Below are 19,358 nucleotides of genomic sequence, written 5' to 3' on the forward strand. Positions count from 1 at the left end.
TCTCTGGTGGCTTCCCCATGCCCTCTGCTTCTGTGGCTCCCACATTTCCCCTCCATGACAAATGAACCCATCTGTTGTATGCATTCCTAGACTGTCTGTTAGCATGTGAGCTCCTATTTTCTACAGCATTCCCAGGGCTTTCTACAGTGCTTGGTACATGGTAGGGCTCAGCATAAAAAAAATTAATAAGGAATACATGAGAGAGATGCAGAATTTAGTTAATCCGATTTGACCCTGGAAAGAACATTCTGACCTTGAGAAGTATAGGACCTTGGAATGATTGAGCAGAACTGCTCCGCCTCTGGAAATACATCTATCATTCTATAGTTTGTTTAGAAGATTTTAATAAGTGAATTTCTTTATCGATTTTTAAAAATGCTTGTTTCGCAGGCATGTTTTAACTTAGAGACTATTAGGAGGTATGTCTACATGTTGGAAAGGTTGATGCATCTCCACTGGTGAGTGAAGAGACATGGAGCACTACACTTGCAGAGTGCTGTACAGGCCTCAGTGCAGTGTCTTTCTGCCTGGAAAAGTTTTTTTTTTTTTTTTTTTAATGGCACTGTGTCATTTATTCATCCACATCCTTACAACATCTTCTGCGGGGCCAGCCAGTCCTCCTTCTGCAGGAATCTTGCTCTCAGCGGAGGCTGGTAGACTGATGTCCGAGTGGGTGTGACATGAGGTTAGGCAGTAATTCGGCTAGTTTAAGAATGCAGACAGTCTCCTGGAGTCCCACAGCTCCCATCACTCTGCAGGCAGCTGCAGAGTCCAGCTGTCCTCAGGCCCCATGGGGCCCTTGCTGTGTTTACAGGACTTGTCATATAGTAACCTCTTACAGCTCCTGGGCAGGCTGCACTGTTACCTCATCTGCAGTCCAGTGACCTCATCCACATAGAATGTAGCAAGTGCAAGCTGGGAGCAGAGCCGGCTCAGTCTCTCACTTCAAGCCCAGGAGAAACTGTCCTCCATGTGGGCTCAGGGAATCCACCAGATGGAGAGCTCTCCACTTAGTAATTATTCCCAGCCAGGATCCGAGTGGGAGCTAAGCGGAAGTGTTCTCCAGGGCATGGGGCTGGGAGGTGCCCGTGCAATGTGTGTGTCCACACCTGGAAGTTAGTTACCTCATGTGATTTGTGCCACCTCCAGGAAGGGCTACTCACCCCCAGCATGGCAGAGTTGCTGTCCCTCTCAGCCTGTCCCTACCTTGGAGGTAGGTGCCTCCAAGATGGTGGCATGCAAAGAGGCTGTGAAATGCACCACAGCAGGGACAAGGAAGGCACACAGTCTCAGAATGGGGATGGAAGCATCACTAGGTACTGTTTTTATTGTTCATCACTTTCTTTGAATTACATTTGCTCTCCCCCTCCAAAAAATATTGCATGTGATGACTAGAAATATAAAATAAATTACCTTTGCCATAGGCTGCTGGGTTTATTAGCCTCTTTCAAACTCTTCGCAATGTAAAGGACAGGCTGACCTACAGTGGCCTCCTCCTTCCAGTAGGCTCCCTCTCTCCCCCTCCCTCCCTCCCTCCCTCCCTCCCTTTCTCTCTCTCGCCACCCCTAGCGCCCCCCCCTCCCCCGCCAGTGTAACAAGAGCTCCATTTGTGCATTTAAAAGCTTAGCCTTTTGAGTTACTTCAGAGCTCTGTACTTATTCTAAGACTTCTTTGGGATACAATTAAACTTTTTCTACCTTTATTAAGGTATAATTGACAATTAAAAATTGTATATATTTACAGTGCATAAATATGTATACCTTGTGAAGTGAGAACCAGAGTCAAATGAATGAACATAACCATTGCCTCATGTCATTATCATTTTGTGTGTGTGTGTGTGTGTGTGTGTGTGGTGAGAACACCCTCTTAGCAATGTTTAAGTATATGATATGATGCGATTAACTGTAGTCATCATGCTGCTCAACGGACCTCCAGAACTTAGTCATCCTGTCTTACTGAAACTTGGTACCCTTTGGTCACGCATTTTAAATTTTCAAGTAGCTGATTTAGCTAATATATGTATTTAAATTTAGCTACCTTACATATTTATATTTTAAAAAATAACAAAGATTAAAAAACAAGCTTAGAAAACAAAAATGGAAGAAACAACACAAAGGTTAAATAGCTCCAGAGGTCAAGAATTTTTTTGGGGTCGGGCACGGTGGCTTGCACCTGTAATCCCAGAACTGTGGGAGGCCGACACGGGTGGATTACCTGAGGTCAGGAGTTCAAGACCAGCCTGGCCAACCCGGTAAAAACCCATCTCTACTAAAAATACAAAAATTAGCCCAGCATCATGGTGGGCGCCTGCAATCCCAGCTCCTCAGGAGGCTAAGGCAGGAGAATTGCTTGAACCTAGGAGGCAAACTTTGCAGTGAGTCGAGATCACATCACTGCATTCCAGCTTGGACAACAGAGTGAGACTGATCTCAAAAAGAAAAAAAAACAATTTATTTGGATAAGCTCTGGCAATGAAAAGACTCTTGAGGGGGAGGATGCTAATTTTAAGGAGCAAATGTTAGTAAACTGACAGAGTCATCCCCCTGACTATGTGGAGATCAGTGAGTAAATAGGATTCATTGCTCCTGGTCTACAAATGTGGAACAAAACCAGTTCTTAGAGTGGGATCTTAGTGTTCTTGGGGCAAGAGGAAAATGCTTGGCTATAATGAACATAAGAGCTGGGTTCATTATTTTGATGGTGTGTTTGCTATATACTTTTAGTCACGCACCTGACACATTCTTTCTTATTAGCAAGCCTGGAACAGCAGTGAAGTGTTGAAATGATTTTCCCCAAATCTGGGCTCTAGGACAGTCCTGCACACAGATGAATGCCCCTGTGAGCAAATTACCTCTCCAGCCTGTTCAGAGTCACCTACGCTGCTGGCAAATGGTTATTCGGAGCAAGGTAAGCACTGCAGAGACCCAGAGGCTGTATATTTAAACAATTACGGCCTGTGTGTGTGTCTCAGCCTCCTGCTGCACGCTCCTGAGCAAGATGGTGTAATATGTGCATTTTACATATCAATAGCAGAGGAGGCTGTTTCCAGATGGCGGTACCTATTTCAAAGGCACCTTTTTATGCAGAAGGAAGACTGTGTGACCTCCCTCCAAGTAAATGTGTTTTGTAAGTCCTGGGAATGAATGCTTAAAAAATGGTCCTGGGCTATATTTCATGTCCAGTCCAATGTGTGGTGTGTGCACAGCTGTTCGGGGCTGGCATGTGGTAGCATATTAAAAGGAAGATTACCATTTCCAATTTCTTCCCCTTCTGAAAGCTTGATATGCATATATGAAACTTGTGGAAAAAAATAGGCATAATGAGACAGGGATGCTGGGTCTCAAGGCACTAGTCGGTGCACATCTGGAGTTTGTAGCATTCTAGAGATAGTTACTTATTCCCAGGAGCTGCTGCTGGAGTGGGAATGGTAACCCGGTATCCATGGTGAGCTTCCCTATCTCACCGTGCCAGGTGTGCGTTTGTTATTTCTTGGAAAGGCTGTCCTCTAAGGGGGTGGGGAGGGAAGAAGACAAGAGAGGAGAGAAGGGAAAAAACAGAAGGGAGGTAATTAGGTGCCACCTTGCCCAATGGAGCCCGCTCAGGCGTCTGAAATCAAGGATGGGGATTGGAAGGGCGCTGGTGGAGTCTGATGATTCCCCCTGCCTGCCAACTCCACGCTTGTTTCTATGGGTACAAGATCAGGGGAAAGAAACCCTGGGGTCAGAAAAGAGGCGTGGATCACAATGCCAAGCAGGATGGGCCTTGCTACTTGCCTCTTCTGCAGCATATTAGTCTGAAACAGACAACCTGAATGCATGCTGATCTTCCCCCCACCCCCCAGTTTAGAAATTGGAAGTGTTTCAAACTTCATAGGCTGTTATTTAGAAAGAGCCTTCATGCGATAGCATTTTAACTGGATAGCTGACTGGCTGATTTTATGTTCCCACTTAATGGATAGAGAAATTGAGGCACTAGGCCTTGGGAACCATATGGACCTGCCTTACTATAAGAGGGAAATAGGAGCAGGCCTGGGAAGTTTTCCCAGGAAAGAGAGTTTGTTATAGCTTCATAGATTCATGGGATGCATGGATTTTTTTTTTTTTTTTTTTTTTTTTTTTAGTTACAAGATTGTGAGGTTGCAGATGCTCTGTGTAAAACAATGCCCCACAGGGAGGGAAGTGTGAGGTCCGGCCTGAGGCCACCCTTAAAAAGGGTTATAAACAGCAGCTGCTTCTATTGTGCGTGCCAAGTGCTGCCTATTAGTTTAGGTTTCCAAACTCTTGTTTCTTTCTCTTGAACCAGATGTGACCAAGCAAGAGTTTGTCAATTCAGAGGTGGACCCCAGATGGTGGGAATCAGGGGAGGGACGCGAGGGGCACAGGGGTCTCTGGGGACTGAGGCAGGGGATGGATCTCTGCCTTTCTCAGGTATTCTGCTTTTCTGTCTCAGTGTCTGATTTGTCCTTCCCTCTCCTTCAGGTTTGGCAGCTGCGGCAGAGTGGGAAAGAGTGTCTGCGGTGTCTGATCTTCAAGCTCACACATGAATGTGTGGAGTGGTCAGGACATAATGGAGGGGGATAGATGATGGCGGAGGAGCACTCAGGAGCCCCATTAGACACCCCCTGATGGAGGGCAGGGGGGGTAGACAAAAGAACCCCAGGCCACTGGGCCACACAGGAGGAGGCAGGCAGGAACACAGAGCCACCTTCCTTTGCTGCCCCTGGCAAAGGGGTGCATCCGTTTTCTGGTTGGTGGGAGGGAGATGCCAACCTCAGAGCCATGTAATTTCTCATTTATGGTGCATGGCATTTTTCTTTACCATTTATGAAACTGTAGATTCAGTTTTTTTATTTTTATTTTTGAAACAGAGTCTTGCTCTTATACCCCAGGCTGCAGTGCAATGGCGCAATCTCGGCTCACTGCTGCAACCTCTGCCTCCCGGGTTCAAATAATTCTCCTGCCTCAGCCCTCCAGGGTGGCTGGGATTACAGGTGCCCATCACCATGCCTGACTAATTTTTGTACATTTAGTAGAGATGGGGTTTTACCATGTTGTCTAGGCTGGTGTCCAACTCTTGACCTCAGGTGATCTGCCTGTCTTGGCCTCCCAAAGTGCTGGGATTACAGGCGTGAGCCACCATGCCAGGCCCCAGATGTGCTTAATTAATCCCTTTTATCTCTCTTTCCTTCTTTCTTTCTTCTTCCATGGTAGAGGACCTTTGGAGGTGTGAAGGAAAAGAGCTGTCCCAACAAGTTGTACCCTAATTAGTGAGACTTCGAGTCCGGAGCTCGAAAGAGGGAGCTTGGTTAGCATGGGTGAAGCCATGTGGCCCAGGTGAAGGGAACCTCAAGTAGCAGCCTCTGCCTTCTTGTCCTCTCCTTTTCGAGGAGTCCTCTCCTTTTCGAGGAGTCCTCTCCCAGGACTTACCTTCTGAGGTGCTCAGCTGTGCTTCCCAGAGCTGCTTTGGTCACTGCTATTTTGGAATTACACTGCAGCGAATTCTCATGCACGGTGGGTGGAAGCAGGACGGGTAAAGTGCTTCTGGAGAACAGTTTAAATTATAACCAAGTTATATATTTGCATATGCCATGACCCAGCATCCCAGTATATGCCAGAGAAACTCTTGCACAGATTCATGTGGAAATAAATGTAATAAAGATGTCCTACACCTCTTTTTGGGTCCCAGGGAGTTGGAGGCAAAGTAGGCACTCATCATTTGGGGAATGGAGAAAATGTGGTGGGAGCTTGTGCTGGAATGCTATGCAGCAGCTGAAGTAATGACTAAGCGCAATTCTTTAGCAAGATTGTTGAATGAACATGTAAGAAATAGGACAATAACAACTGGGCGTGGTGGCTCAGGTCTGTAAAACAGCACTTTGGGAGGCCAAGGTGGGTGGATCACCTCAGGTCAGGAGTTCGAGATCAGCCTGGCCAACATGGTGAAACCCCATCTCTACTAAAAATACAAAAAATTAGCTGGGCCTGGTGGTAGGAGCCTGTAATCCCAGCTACTCAGGAGGCTGAAGCAGGAGAATTGCTTGAAGCTGGGAAGCAGAGGTTGCAGTGAGCTGAGATTGTACCGTTGCACTCCAGCCTGGGCAACAAGAGCAAAGCTCCATCTCAAAAAAAAAAAAAAGAAATAGGACAATATCTATAGCATGGTATCGTTTTAATAATATTAACAAAAGCATACACATACAAACAATATTGTATGTTTACATTTCCAGGCACAAATTTCTTGGTATTTTTTTGAGACAGAATCTGTCGCCCAGGCTGGAGTGCAGTGGCACGACCTTGGTTTATTGCAACCTCCTCCCCACAGGTTCAAGCAATTCTCCTCCCTCAGCCTCCCAAGTACCTGGGAGTACCTATAGGCAAGTGCCACCATGCCCAACTAATTTTGTATTTTTAGTAGAGACGGGGTTTCACCATCTGGGCCAGGCTGGTCTTGAACTCCTGACCTCATGATTCACCTGCCTCGGCCTCCCAAAGTGCTGGGATTACAGGCATGAGCCACCATGCCTGTCCTCTAGTCACAAATTTCTAATACATGACATAAGTGTCCATTGGTGGGCAGAGCAGAAGCAGACGTGTCATGGGGATCAAGGTTAGACAGAAAAAATTCAAATATAATTAAAGAATAGAGGGGGTTTAAATTGCCCAACTATCATAATTAGCATGCTGTGAACTGAAGAGACACCTCAGTTTTGCACTTGAATTCCTATGTATGGAAATGGAAATTCTCATTGTCTCTCTTTCTCATCTATCTACACACCTATAACATACCACAGTTTCTGTCATAAAAACTATCACAGAAATGCATAAATGCATATGAAATCTCACTGCCAATAATCAATGATCAAATACTCTGAACCTATACCGTGGATGTAGTCCTGTCTGGGTCTGATCCTTGTTGTTACCATGCAGGTTAGAACATACGTAGGAAACAAGAGCATGCAATTGAAAACAGCGTAAAATGAATGCCCAAACTGTGTAAGACATACACAACGAGGTTCATGAGATTTTAAAACAAAAATGGTTGCTGAGGACAGGAGTGGTCAGAGAAAACTCACTGGAGAAAAAGCTCTGCCCTCAGTGGTGAAGGATGGTGGGATTGGCTTGGCAGAGGGGAGGGGAACGGAAGCTGCATAGAGACGGAAATCATGGGGCTACATGAGTGCAGCAGTCAGACCCCAGCAGAAAGGGCTGGCTTGAGGTGTGGGTGAAGCAGGGTGCAGCGTACACTTAGCCTGTCGTCTGCGCCGCATTCAGCTTCTGGGAACCGTGCGTTACCTCCTTTAGCTCCTTTATCCCCAGGGCTTCTCAGAAGCCATTTGTACGAACGCTTTCAGACCTCTCCTGCCCACTGCTCAGTGTGCAGGTGCCGAAGGTGGGATTTGGTATTTGGCCAGGAGGAAACATCTGCCACCACCGGCATCCCTTTTACTTCCTATTCCCTCTTTGCCTCATTGCTCTGTCCATGAACCAATGAGAAAGGGTCACATTTTAAAGCGACAATCCTACATTGGTAATATTTTCTAGAAAATTCCGCACACACCTGTTGACTAATCTATCAGAGATCATTTAATTTAACTGTATTTATTTATTTAGGGACAGGATCTTGTTCTGTCACACAGGCTGGAGTGCAGTGGTGTGATCTCTGCTTACTGCAGCCTCAAACTCTTGGGCCCAAGAGATTCTGCCACCTCAGTGCCCCAAGTTGCTGGAATCACAGGCACACTCCTGGTGAATTTTTATATATTTTTTTGTGGGATGGTGTTTCACTATGTTGCTCAGGCTGGTCTCAAACTCCTTGGCTCAAATGACCTACCACTTGGTCTCCTAAATTGCTGGGCTTATAGGTGTGACCCACCATGCATAGCTGAGAGATTAAAAAATCAGAATCATAACATGTATGAGTTTAATCAGTATTATAAACAATAACCAATATTGTTAAGTTTGTTAAGAAAACTAGGGCTGGCATAGTGGTGCACACCTGTAATCCCAGCACTTTGGGAGGCTGAGGTGGGCAGATCACTTGAGGCCAGGGGTTTGAGACCAGCCTGGGCAACATGGTGAAACCCCATCTCTACAAAAAATAAAAAAATTAGCTGGATGTGGTGGCATGTGCCTGTTGTCACAGCTACTTGGGGGGCTGAGGTGGGAGAATCACTTGAACCTGACAGGTCAAGGCTGCAATGAGCTGCAAACATGCCACTGCATTCCAGCCTGGGTGACAGGAAAAGACCCTGTTTTACAAAAATAAATAAATGAGTAAATAAAATCAGGAGGCCAGGCATGGTTCTATGGATGTTCACAAAGGGGCTCCTAATGCATGTGTACTGAACAAACATGTATGTTACATATGAGCCGTGTTCACCTTGTGCTGGAGACAACGTTGACATGTATTACCTTCAGGCTGTATACATCAAAAGGTGAAGCAGGGACACCAAGGCATTCAGTGTACACCCTCTGTAGACCAGCCAGAACTAGTCCATGGTCAGTGGTCTCTTATCAGAAGAAAGTTACTGAAATAAAGCTCTTGTCTAATCAAAGCTGTAGTTATGGCTGTGGAATAGCACATGGGGGTTAGTTAGGCGGTGTCTGGTGGCGGGCGAGCTGCTGTTGTTTCAGTATTGCTTATCTTGGGACCACTGCTTGGCTGCTAGACAAAGAGCAAAACCCTATAGCCCTTAGGACATAGTATATTGCTGAGGTGTAGGAGAGCGTGACTTAAACCCTTGCATAGCATGGCCTTAGATTCTGTTTAGAATTAGGTATCTTATTGCCACAAAGAATCTGTTCTGTCAGTCTTACGTTCTCTGTTTTAACATTAATGCTGGTCAGTGGTTGCGTCTAAACTGTAAAAGAAAGGGAATATACATGTTTGACGTCTTATCCTATCATGGCCAGAAGCTCAGTTTGTTTTTTTTTTCTGAGACAGAGTTTCACTCCTGTTGCCCAGGCTGGAGTACATTGGCACAATCTCAGCTCACCACAACCTCTGCAGCCTGGGTTCAAGTGATTCTCCTGCCTCAGGCTCCCAAGTAGCTGGGACTACAGGCATGGGCCACCATGCCTGGCTTATTTTTTGTTTTCTAATAGAGACGGGGTTTCATCATGTTGGCCAGGATAATATTGATCTCCTGACCTTGTGATCCACCCGCCTCAGCCTCCCAAAGTGCTGAGATTATAGGCGTGAGCCACTGTTCCCAGGAGGAATTCAGTTTGTAAGGTTTCTCTGGGGTCCCCTTGGTCAGTGCAGTCAGTTGACGGGGGTGGGGCTCTTAGAATTTTATTCTTAATTCTTGTTGATTTTATGTTGACATAATATTTTGGATATATTGGGTTAAACATAACACACAGTCACCCTCCCTATCCATGGATTCAGCATCCATGAATTTAACCAACCTAGGATCAAAAATATTAGGGGAAAAAGTAAAAGATAAAACAAATAAAAAAGCAATACAGTATAACAACTATTTATAGAACCTTTACATTGCATTAGATATTGTAAGTAATCTAGAGATGATTTAAAATATACAACAGGATGTGCATAGGTTCTATGCAATTATTATACCACTTTATGTAAGGGGCTTGAGCATCCATGGATGTTGGTATTTGAGAGGGTCCTGGAACAAATCTCCCCCGCTAGACACCAAGAAGCAACTGTATTATTAAAATGAATTTGAGCTCTTTTAAAAAATGTAATTACAAAACATTTAAAAGTAAACATGGAGCTCGCATTCTGGTTCTGCTGGGTCGGGCTGCTCTGGATTAGAGCAGTTTTTGGTTTATTTATTTGGTTTTCCATGCACTTACCAACTCTGATTTTATGCCTGTGATTTGGATCTCCTCTTGAGAAGTGGATTGACATCCGACATTCTGTCTCCTCATCTTCTGAGGGGTCTGCCCTTGGGCCCTGTGCTGAGCTCTCCCCGGGACTGGTCGCTGTCATCCTGAGATGCTTCCTCATGAATGTCTTGGGAATTCCCTTTATTGTTCTATGGTGTTGAAGTCTGTTTCCTGGATCTCATTTCTTCCTCCTTGGTTAATTCCTTTGTTTCATAAAACATGCACTCCAGTTTCCTAAGAAAAGTATGTGGGAGGTTAATTTTTTGCAACCTTCTATGTCTGAAAATTCGTCTGAAAATCACATGCCCTTGATGTGCAGTTTGTCTAGGTAGGTGAGTCCAGGATGGAAATAATTTCTCTGAATTTGGAAGCCATTGAACCCTTGTCTTCTAGCTCCTTGTATTGCTGTTGAGAAGTTTTAAGTCATTTGATTTCTTAACCTCTGTACATGACCTTTCTTTTGAAATCTCCACTCCCACTTGCAGAATCTTCTTTTTTGTCACCCATGCTATGAACTTTCATAATGATGTGACTTGGTGTATGTCATGACATTCAATTCTGGGAATTTCCTTAAATTATTTTATTGGTGATTTCATCCCCTCTATTTCTTTAGTTCTCTCTCTTTGGAACTCTATTATTTAGATGAAACAGATAATTGTTAGCACTGGTCTTCTAATTTTCTTGTCTTTTTTATTTTCCATCTCAGTCCTTTGCTCTCCTTTCTTTTTATTATTTTTTATTTTTTAATTCACTTGTCAGCAGGAATCTCCTTTCTAAAAGGTTTCCTCAAATTATCTTCCAACTCTTCTGCTGAGTTATTTATGTTTACTATTATGTTTTACATTTCTAACAACTGTTTTCTTCTTTGATGACTTTTCCTTTTTTTTTTTTTTTGAGACAGAGTCTGTCACCCCGGCTGGAGTGCATAATCACAGCTTATTGCAGCTTCAACCTCCATAGCTCAGCCTTGCAAGTTTCTGGGATGGCATGTGCCCACCATCACACCCAGCAAATTTTTCTGTATACTTTGTAGAGATGGGGTTTTGCCATGTTGCCCAGGCTGGGCTTGAACTCCTGGGCTCAAGTCATCCGCCTGCCTCAGCCTTCTGAACTGCTGGGATTACAGGTGTGAGCCACTGCACCGGCCTACTTTTCCTTTTTAATAGCATCCTGCTCTTGTTTTGTGGGTGCAGTATTTTCCACATCTTTGTCCCCAAGGACAGTAGTGATCACTTTGGGTTTAACTTTTCCTTTGCCTGCATAGTGTCTGTTTCTTCCAAATTCCCCCTTTTTTTGTGTGTATTTGGTCGCTCTCTTTCATGATAAAGCCTTCCTCTGGTGCAGAGTAAACCTGGGTTGTTCACACGTGTTTATTGGCATGGGGGCTGCCTGCCTATAGCTGGGGTCCTGTGAAAATGAGCTTCTCAGCAGGGTGACTGTGAGGAATCCCTGAGTAAGTTGCTTTAAGTCTTCTAGAGCTGGTCATATTTCCCAGAGGAGAATTTGCTGGTCTCCTGCCCAGAGGGTAATATTTTGGCTGCTGGCATTCTGAGAGCTGAATTGAGAAGACAGTTGGGGATTTCAACAATCAGGAAGTATACATCACCCTCCCAACCCCACCTTCCCTGTTTCTCTTTAAGATACCCCAGTCTGCTACTGGCTGCCTCTGTCAGTTTTCTATTTTTGTGTAACAAACTACCCCAAAACATTATGGCTTGGAAGCAGTTGTATATGCTCATGATTCTTAGGGTCAGGAATTTGGTAAGCTTGGCTGGGTGGTGGGTCTGATCACATGGCCTGAGCTGCTGCGGCTGGGGTGGAGAGTTCACTTCTATGCTGGCTTTGTCATTGTCATGGCTGGCGTGCCTCAGCCTCTCTGTCTCTGTCTTTGTATCTGTCTTTTTTCTCTCTCTATGCTGTCTCACCCATTAGGGCCTCTTTGTGTGGCTTGGGCTTCTCACAGCATGGTAGTCTTAATGTGGTTATAAAAGTGCCTTTGCAAAAATTATAACAGTGAAAAAATTATGCCAGTGAAAGAGATCTGACCTAACCAACTCCATCTTGCTTTAACCTCCAAAGTACCCATGGTCACTCCTGGGTGTGGGCCAAACTAACTCTTTGAAGAATTTAGTTTATACTTTAAATAATTATAGCCCTTCCCCAAACTAAACTTAAAAACTTAAAATGAATAAGTTTATTAATTTTCAAGCTAATGAAAAGACACCAGGTTAGGAGGATGAGAGGGGCTTGAATTCCCTTAAGATGTAGGTGTGGTTAAGTGATTACCAGCCATTATTCTGGAGGTCATGAGATTAGCAAATTCCCCAATTATTCCTATAAATAACATTATTATTGTAGAACCTAAGGTTGGCCTTTTGAGATGTCTTTTCATGCTTTTGCATTTCTGATGACCAGATGGCCCTACTTGGACCAGCAACTCCTCTGTGGTCCCCACCCAGAAGCAGACTCAGTGCAGGAGGACCGTTTTCCACACCACTATGATTGCATCCCCAACCAATCAGCATTTCCCCTTCCCTAGCCCCCTGCATCAAGCTATCCTTGAAACACCCCAGCCTCTAAAAATTCAGTGAGGCTGATTTGAGTAATAATAAAACTCTGGTTTCTCATTTAGCTGGCGTTATGTGTATTAAACTCTCTCTGTTGGAATTCCCATCTTGATAAATCAGCTGTGTTCAGGCAGCAGGCAAGATGAACCCATTGGGTTCTGACTTCTAGTGGGCAGGAGGCAAATGCTGTCAGTGCCAGGGTGATTGAGGGCTATGCCCAGAGCTGGTACAGTGTTGCTTCTATGGTTTAGAAAAGTCATGGGGGCCTATCCAGATTCAAGGAAATGAAGAAAGAGACTCCTCCTTGGGTTGGAAGAGAAAGGACACATTGCAAATGAGCATGTGGGTCAAAAGATTGGCCATCTTCAGAAAATTTAATCTGCCATACTGCCCAGGATAAAGTTGATTTAAAAAAATGTTTAGTGAGCATGATTTTCATTGAGTACAAATATTTACCAATTGTTTTTCTCCTTATATCAAATTGAAGATTGTGTTAAACTTATCTTCTGCTATTGGAAATAAGTATATTTCAGAGATAAATGTTTGCTTTGAGTTTTCAATTTTTTTTTTGTACTAAATCTTTCCATCCTGTATTTGATGACGGGTATCCAAGTTGCCAGTGGAGAATCTGTATGGGTGTGCAGCAACCTCAATTCTTGCCTCCTTAGAAGACATAATTCAACTGAGGGTCATAAGGCAGAAGAAGAGACTGAAGCAGGTTTTAAAGCAGGAGTAACATTTATTAAAAAGCTTTAGAGCAGGAATGAAAAGAAAGTAAAGTACACTTGGAAGAGGGCCAAGGGGGCATCTTGGAGGTCAAGTGTGGGGTTTGCCTTTTGACTTGGGGTTTTATATGTTGGCATATTTCTGGTGTCTTGCATCCCTTTTCCTGTGGAATGCCCGCAGAAGGTCATATATGAGTTAAACTCCTTTGCCTCATAATGCTTATGCTCGAGTTCACTTGCCAGCTACTGAGATCTTTCCGGGAAGCTGCTGATGGTCAGTTTCAGGTGTTCCCCATCCCCTGATGGTCACCTGACACTCCTGGTGGGGGCGGTGTGGAGGCCCTCTCCTGCTCTGTTCATGTCTGACTAGCTGCCCACCGTAAGAAGACGTTCCGTGATTTCATTTTTATTCTTTTGACTTGCTTTTTCCTTTGGAAAAGATCTATATTTATTCAGTTTGGAAACTTGAGATGGTTTTGTCAGTGATTGTGTTGGTTCCTGTTCTCTTACTCCCAAAGGGGAAATTTTATGTTTTTATTTATTTGGCAGTTTTATTTTCCTTGTGTAGGGATCTATTCAGCTGGGAGAAGTTGTTGGAAGGCAGTTTTCCCTGAGGAATTCACTGCTTTTTCAAATAGTTTTTCTTAAGCCTCTGTGGGGAGGCGAGATGGGGGCACTCCTGCAGGTACCCCGCCTCCACCAGTCCCTCCTGGAGGCCAGCAGCTCTGTTTGTGAGGCTCCAGTGAAGCTGCCAAACTGCTCTCATTCGCCACCCTCCACAGTCCCATCCTTTTCCAGTTCAAGTTTGAGAACGTCCCAGATCTTGGGGGAATCACCTATTTGATTCCCACAGGGTCTTTCTTCATGAGTATTGAACAGGGGTTGCCAATACTTTGATCCATCCCTTCACAGGCACCAAATTACACAAATATTGACTTCCTCAAAGTTTCTAACCCGTTGATACCATGCTTACTTTACCTGGATGTGATAGGGTTTTCTCCCCACTTAGTATGACTCTCCGATCCTTTCAGTGGAGTTTGGGAAAGGAGGAACACTAAACATGTCAGCTTAAGTCTCATTGGCCACTTTGTTTTTGGTTTTAGTCAACCGGTTTATTAAGAATTACTTGAAAGATTTGATGATATTTGAAAGAGTGAATACTTTCTTTTTTATGGCTTAGAAGAGAGACAAACAGCTACAGCAGTAGCTCTCAACCCTGGCTGCACATGAGGATCAGCTGGAGGAGCTTTGATGAAGTGCTGATGTCCAGGGCGCACCCTCAGAGGTAAGGATTTGATTGGCCTGGCCTGGAACCCAGTCATCAGCTTTGAGAAAAGCTCCCTGGATCGTTCTGGAACTGCTGAGAACCATGGATCATAGGGTAATGGGTGCAGATCCCAATCCTGTGAGTGTCCTTAGAATGGGGAAAACATAGGAAAAGGAAATAGCAGGAGTGAAAAGGAAGACATCATAGACGAGAGAAAAAAAAAACAACACAGGATTTAGAACCCGTGTCTGATTCCCAGCTCCACAGCTGAGTACCTGCATAACCCTGTATTACTTTTTTGAGCCCCATTTCACTCTTTGTAAAAGAGCAATAATGTTACCTACTTGATGGCACAGATACAAGACAAAATTGCATGTCATGTATGAGAAAGCGAATGTTTATTATTTTTAAAAACTGGGGTTTGGTAGTTGCACCTAAGTATAGGTCTTGAGATGAGATTATCCTCATTTTAGGATGGGTCTAAATCCACTGACTGGTATCCCTATCAATCAAAGACAGGAACTGGCAAACAGACACACGGAGGAGCAGGTCACGTGAAGATGGAGGCAGAGGTTGGAGTTATGCTGCCATAAGACAAAAAGTGCCTGGAGCCCCCAGACGCTGGAAGAGGCGAGGAAGTATCTAGAGCCCTCAGAGGGACAGTGGCCCTGTTGACACCTTAATTTTGGACTTCTGGTTTCCAAAACTGTGAGAAAATAATTTCTTGTTTTTAGCTGCCAAGTTTGTGTTAATTTGTTATGACAGCTCTAGAAAACTAAGACATCCTTCCCCATCCCCTTTTCCTCCATTGCCTTTCTCCTTTCACCTCAATTATAATATTTAAGAAATTATGCTTGTTCTTAAGAGGGCGGTCGTTGTGCTGGAGTAAAGAACCCATGTCCCAGCAGAACTTAAATGATATGCAAATTAAATGGCCAAAGGAGAACCACAAGATGGAGATGCTGCAAGTCACCAGTAGCCCAGTGCTAAGTGAAGCGTTTATACCATAAGTATAGGGAGGCCGTGGCTTCTCTGCCCTGGGACCCAATGTTTCTCTTGACCAAACTTTCCTTAATTTTGAATACTAGTTTTTTGATTCCCTAGAAGATGTACCTCACTGAGTGACATCACTTTGATCTCTCAATTCTGATCTTCTTGCTTTAAATTTTTTCCAAGTCATCAACATGTTTTATATTTTTCCTGCCTATTCTAAAGGGATCTTTTAGAATATCTGTGACTTAAAGATGGCAGACAAAAGTCACTGGGTGGTTTAATCCCTGATGAGAGGTTATGAGAAAGTGAACATTTTTTTCCAAGTCAAGTTACCAGCATGTTTTATACTTTTCCTACGTATTCTAAAAGGGATTTTTTAGTATATCTGTGACTTAAAGATGGCAGACAAAAGTCACTGGGTTGTTTAATCCCTGATGAGAGACTGTGAGAAAGTCAAGACACACATCAAAGAAATGCTTTTTCATGTTTGGGAAAAACATGTGCTTTGAACTTTGAATTAATAATTACTTTCTCTATCTTGTTTCTTTTCTTTCTTTCCTTTCTTTTTTCTTTTTGGAGACAAGGTCTCACTCTGTTGCCCAGGCTGGAGTGCAGTGGCATAATCATGGCTCACTGCAGCCTCCACCTCTTGGGCTCAAGCAATTTTCCTGCCTCAGTCTCCTGAGTAGCTGGGACTAGGTGTTTACCACCAGCCCTGTTGTCTATCTTGTTTCTAAATCAAAATTAAGCACTACTGGGTAATGTCATGGGAAGATGGTGGAGTAGGAAGCTCTAGGAATTTAGGACTTAGGCATCAGCTAGGAACTGTCTGAAGCAACTATTTTGGAACTCTGAAGTCTAAAATAACAGTTGAGCATTCAGGTGAGAGCTTGGTAAAGAGGCTGGCAGTATTCAGTGAATTTCAGCTTTTTGCCTAACCGTGGCTACCACTCTCATCTCCTGGTCCTGCATCTGCTTGCCATGGGGGCAGTGGATGGGTTCCTGATGTGGCTTTCTGCAGCCCAGGGGGTCAACAAAAATTTTATCCTCCAAAAATTAGAGTTGTATGTTTTGATTGCTGCTTACCGCTTTTGATTGTGTAGGGGCTGGCACAGAGGTTGCCCGTTGCTTCAAACCCCATGGGCTAAAGCAGCTCCTGAGGGGATTTAAAGAGATAGGATCTATTCCCTACCTGCTAGTATCACCCCTCCATCCCCTCAGAAACTGTTGGGAGGTCGACAGTATGGAAATATCTGTCAGTCATTGTGTGACTGCAGAGATAATGGAGCAAAAACTTCACTGACCACAAAAAACAAGTAATATTCAGTTGCAAAATTAGTTTAGAAAAGTTTGAAGTGGTTGGTTCTAGTCCTCAAAAATCAAGATTTGTCAATTCCCAAGGTGTGGGAGAATTAAATCTCTGTAGTTACCATACCATGTCTCTCAAAATATCCAGTTGTTAACAAAAAAATATATAAAATATACAAAGAAATAGGAAAATATGGTTTATTCACAGGAAAAAATAATTTGATGGATATCATCCCTGAGGAATCTGAGACACAGAAATGATTAGTCAAAGACAGTAAATTGACAGTCTTGAATATGTGAAATGAGTTAAAGTCATGCCAAAGGAACTAAAGGAAGTCAGAAAAATAATGTATGAACAAAATGAGAATATCAACAAAGAGACAAAAATTATTTTAAAAAATCAAATAGAAAAGTTGAAAAGTACAACAAATGAAATGAAAAACTCACGAGAGGTGCTCAGTGGCAGATTTGAATGGGCTAAATGAACTTGAGACAATTGAAACTATCCAGTCTAAGGAGCAAAAGAAGCAAGAATGAAGCAAAATGTACTGAGTATGACTGACATGTTGGATATCATTAAACACACCGACATACAAATTTAGGATTTTCAGGTGGAGAAGAGAGAAAAAAGAAGAAAGAAATATTTAAGTAAATAATGGCTGGAAAACTTTCTGAATTTAAGAAAATTCATGAATGCATACATTCAACAAGTTCAATGAGCTCCAAGAGGCATATATTTCTTTGAAATATACACAGAGACACTTAATAGTAAAATTGTTGAAACCCAAAGACAAAGAGAGAACTTTGAAAGCAACAAGAAAGAAGCAACTCATTCTGTATAAGGAATTCTCATTAAGATTAACAGCCAATTGCTCCTCAGGAATCATGGAGACCAGAACTCCTTATGTAAAGTCCTGGAAGAAAAAACTGGAAACCAGGAATTGTATATCTAGCAAGACTATATTTCAAGAATAAGGGAAAAACTAAATATTTCCAGATAAAACAAAAGCTGAGGGAACTCATTACCAGTAGGCCTGGTACAAGAATATTAAAGGGAATCCTTCAGGCTGAAAAGAAAGGTCAGTAGATATTAATAGTAAATTGAAGCCATAAGGAAAAAAAGAAAGAGTACCAGTTAAGGTAACTAACTACATATGTAAATATAAAATCCAGCATCAGGTTTTTGATTTGGTATGTATCTTCTTTCCTTTTTCTAGATAATTGAGTAGGCAAATGCATAAAACAATGATTTTAAGTGTATGTTAATGGGCATACAATATATAAAGATGTACTCTGTGAGAATAACAATGTAAACAAGGAAGAATGGAATTATATATGAGCAGAGTATTTGTATATTATTGAAATTAAGTTGGTTTGTTGAAACTAGGCTGTAATATATTTAAGATATTAATTGTAATCCCCAGGGTAAACACTAAGAAATAACTAAAAAAATACAGGGAAGGAAAGAAGGGAATAAAAATGGTGTACTACAACACTGAAATCAAGGAAGCTAAAACCATTCCACACTGTTTCAGAATACCTTCTAATGGTTTTATTAGTGGATTCTCACAATCCAGCCTGTGCGAGAGGAGTCACCTACATATTCTAGATTTTGCCAACTTGGAAAACTTAGCTATGAGGTAGCAAGCACATTGAGCTAGTTTTACAAAGCCAAGTGTAGACCTTGTGTTAACGAACAAGTGTAAGAGAATGGAGAGAGCGTTGGATTAGCATCCAGTAGAACTGGGTTCTTGTTGCCTGAATTATTTGTGCCAGCAAGCCAGGTGACATTGAACAACTCTGTTTTCTTATCCGTAAAGGGACGTTGTTGAACTAGACAGTCTCAAAGGTCCCTTCCAGCCTGAAGATGAGCACCAAGGTTTGCACATAGCTCCCCTCGCTGGGGCCTGCCCTCTGAATTGAAAAGCATGTGTAACCAAGACCTCTTTCTACTCGTTTCCAACACAGATGTGCAGTCTCTGAAGCTAATTTTAACAGAGACAAAAATATCATATGTCTGGAAGGGACCTTGAGAAATGACTTAGTACAAGAGCAACAGTATCTGCAGCAATACTGATACCTTCTGTCTTATTGAGCATTTCAGAATCATCTCTAGAGACATCCCCCCCGGTATCTGCTTTGAGTCTTGAGTCAGGTAAGGCAGACATTCAACTCAAGTAAACAACTATGTACTGAGGGTTTTTTTTGTGTGTGTGTGCCAGGCAATGTGCTCAAATCTGCACACAGAAAAGAGCAAGTCCTGCATTTAAGGAGCCCACATGGTCCATCAGCACCAGGTGAGAACATGGTGCTTAGAAAAATGCAATTTTTGTGAATGAAATCACACAAGAAGAGTTGTAGCTGGGGTGGAAAGGCAGGTCTGATTTCTGGGGAGAGCTTGTCACACTGTCAGCCTGCCTGGATTCAACCCATGCATCCTTTTCACGAGGTCCAGAAGAGGTGATCGTAGAGCTCTTTTCGAAAATAAACTCTGATCCAATGCACCTTACTGTAGGGATTTTGTTCTAATCAGTAGCCTGAGTGTATCAGGTTGAAGTGAACACTCACTTCCTCTTGTTCTATTTAATTGAAAAAGACATGGTCTCTGCCCTTTTTCACTTCTGGTCAGTGGCATAAGTTCCTC

At 43.1% G+C, this 19,358-nt stretch overlaps 1 long non-coding RNA gene across 1 annotated transcript; it reads left to right on the forward strand.

Moving 5' to 3' along the window:
- The first annotated feature begins 934 nt into the window (after positions 1 to 934).
- Positions 935 to 15,860, forward strand: LOC118148547 (uncharacterized). The gene is made up of 4 exons (XR_004735386.3): positions 935 to 1,316; positions 2,754 to 2,907; positions 14,327 to 14,431; positions 14,929 to 15,860. It is a non-coding gene; the product is annotated as an uncharacterized LOC118148547 (long non-coding RNA).
- Positions 15,861 to 19,358: the final 3,498 nt, after the last annotated feature.

Source organism: Callithrix jacchus, chromosome 16 (genome assembly GCF_049354715.1).
Source record: "Callithrix jacchus isolate 240 chromosome 16, calJac240_pri, whole genome shotgun sequence".
NCBI lineage: Eukaryota > Metazoa > Chordata > Mammalia > Primates > Cebidae > Callithrix > Callithrix jacchus.